This window comes from Taudactylus pleione, unplaced genomic scaffold, assembly GCF_031769625.1.
Source record: "Taudactylus pleione unplaced genomic scaffold, aTauple2 ptg000056l, whole genome shotgun sequence".
In the NCBI taxonomy this organism is placed as follows: Eukaryota; Metazoa; Chordata; class Amphibia; order Anura; family Myobatrachidae; genus Taudactylus; species Taudactylus pleione.
In genome coordinates, this window is record NW_028284458.1 from 795,944 (window position 1) to 798,851 (window position 2,908).

The 2,908-nt window shown below is 42.8% G+C and overlaps 1 pseudogene; it reads right to left on the bottom strand.

The window, feature by feature from the left end:
- Nucleotides 1–228: 228 nt before the first annotated feature.
- LOC148535143 (uncharacterized) lies at nt 229–2,437 on the bottom strand (annotated as a pseudogene).
- Between the last annotated feature and the right edge of the window lie 471 nt (nt 2,438–2,908).

Genomic DNA, 2,908 nt, shown 5'->3' on the forward strand with positions numbered 1-2,908 from the left:
TGTGCCTCAGGAAAGGGTAAGACAACCCTTATATGCACTTAATGGATCACCTACGGATCATTGGTAGGACATGGGAACTCATCTAACCTATAAAGGATGCTTGGGGAAATTAAGACTACATTTTCTATGATGTCTGGTGTAACATTTACTATACATATAATTAAGCATGACTAAACCTATTCAATTTTTATTACTTGATTGTGCTTTCGATTTCAGGATTATAATGCATTATTCATCAACCTTGACACCTGTGCTTCTCACCACCATTACAGTTTCATTTTCAATGTTTACATCAGTGGAACGTTTTCCACACTTCAACATAGTAGAAACACATCTAACACATAAGCCAATTACTAAAATGAAACCAAGTATAAGAATAAGTAGCTTACCTACACTAGCAACCATTTCCTGTACCCACTCCCCTAGACCAGAGAACCATTTTGCGGGATTCAACCACGAGAACCATTCTGCTACTTTTTCCCTTATCTCGTACAGTGAAGAATTATGATTCTTCTGAAATTCCCATTTTGATTGTAAAATTTTATCCATTCTCCGGTCAATAACTTCTTTGGGATCGTCAGTATTATTGGTAATGTATGTGCAACATTTGACACCAAATTGGGTGGCCAAAGTCACACAGTATCCACCAGTAATCGAAGTGAGATAATTTAACACCAGTCTATGTTGCACTAACTACTTTTTATAAGCCTGTAGCTCCTTACCCGTATACCTGAAAGTGTCATCATACATCTCAGTGATATTGTCTATCAATTTAGCCAGGTCTTGAATGTACCTAAAATTTAAAGTTCCCCGAGCAATCCTGGTGGGATCTAATGCAACCATAATTTGGAAACCAGTGGTTTCACTAATTAACTGTGTAGCTACATGTTCTTCAACAGGAATCATATTTCTTTTGCCTCGATGTTCATACTGTGTGTGTATGTATTATGGAGGTGCTGTAGTTCTATGGATATCAATCATTTCGTCATGCATAAGGGTCATAACTTCTGGGACCAATTTACCCATAAAACATAAAACCTTGGAACTAGGAGTTAACCAGGAATAAGCCTTTCTTCTACAAACATAATACACATCATCTGAGAGGACATAAGGTAGAGTACGATCATGGATAATATTACATAAAGTTTTGACAAAACTACCCATGTCTCCATCTGTTCAAGACTCGTTTTAGCATGGATAACATTTTGACACTAACTCAGGGAAACTTTCCCAATGGATACTCTCCTGTTTGTTAATACGTCCTCTTCTATGATGTTCATCACTATTTCTGGTTATTAGTGATCTTGCAAGTCTCCTATCAATACTGATGTGGTGAGCTATTGTCTGATCCAATAGGTTAGCTTCCCAATTCTCCAGTCTCTCTATATGTGAGATATTTAGACACAACAAAAAACAATCTAAGGAGTATTGGTGAAGCTTTAGACTAGGGGACCTAGTGATATAATACCTCCCGTCTATGGACCTCCCTCCCCGTAATTCAAGGACCTCAGAGATGTTTAATGGGAAGGGTACTAGTCCTACATTATGTTGTCTCTGAGGTATGTGAGAGCATACCCAGCACTCAGTTTGGTTTAAGACCTTACCCACTGGGGAATGATAATCCTCTAGCGGATGCCCGCCCAAATCCAGATTATTATTGGACTGGCATTCCTGGATGCACTTCTCTTCAACTAGGGAGCCACAGTACTCACAGATACAAAGGCCCTGATTCAGAGCCAGACGCTCTGACCAGAGCGCTCGCTCTGAATCAGGACCCGCCTCCATTAATATGGAGCGTCCTCCTGGACGCTCGTATAGCTGTGGGTCACCACCCACAGCATATACGAGCATGCAGGATGATGGTCGCGATGGTCTTGACCATCGCGACCATCGAAACTGTGAGCAAAAGCCTGCGGTTGAGTTTTTCAACCGCAAGGCCAGGAGTGATTTTGGCTCTATCAGAGCCAAAATCACTCCCACTGACATCACTAGTGATGTCAGTGGGGCCGGCTTCAGACGGTAGGCGTTCCCTTGGGAATGCCTCCGTCTGGTAGGCACGCCCCTGGCACGCCCCCCAAAGGGGGCATGCTGTCAGTCAACATCGACAGCATGCCCCCTTTGATGAGACACTCCGAGCGAAGGAAAGTCCTTCGCTCGTCGCGTCTCACGCATGCGCACGACAGAGCTCCCTCCATCGTGCGCATGCGCAGTGCAGACCATCAACCCACTTGCGAGCAGACAGCCGCTCGCGAGTGGGTCTGAATGAGGGCCAATATTCCTCAGACAATAGCCCCTCACACTGTCTCTGAGTTCCAGAGGTAGCAGATCTTTTCATGACCCCTGATCTGAGTTTGACAATGGGCTGTACTGATTGTTCTATCAATCTTTCCTCCAACTCCATTTCATCAATATCACTACTGGACCGTCTCTCCGTCATTTGCCCTCCATCGCAAAAATAGAATATCCTAAAAAGAATAAAAATGAGAAATATCCTGGAACAAGAAAAATCTAAAAAAAAACACTCCATTGCTGGGATAATAGTCTGTTCACTTTGGCTCAGGTGTTTTAGCTGCAGTCTTTAGTTCTCCCGGAGCAGGTTTGCAATTGACAGGTCTGTGTTGTCAGTCTTGACATTGTCTTGTACTTTCTTCGGGTGGTTGACTTTTCTGCAGTGGGTAGAATGGACCTAAGTGTCTCTTTCTGCTACCTTCAGAGATGTGGTACTGTTCATCAACACTTGGTAAGGGCCTTCCCAACGGTCTGTTAAACAACCTGAGCGTAAGAAATTGCGGCTCATAACATATCAGGTTCAACATCATGATAGTTTGTTTCTGGCATACCAGGTGACAGAAATTTGATTTTCTGTTGCTGTTGTTTTAGCTGTTTGCTCATTTTTATGAGTTATTGC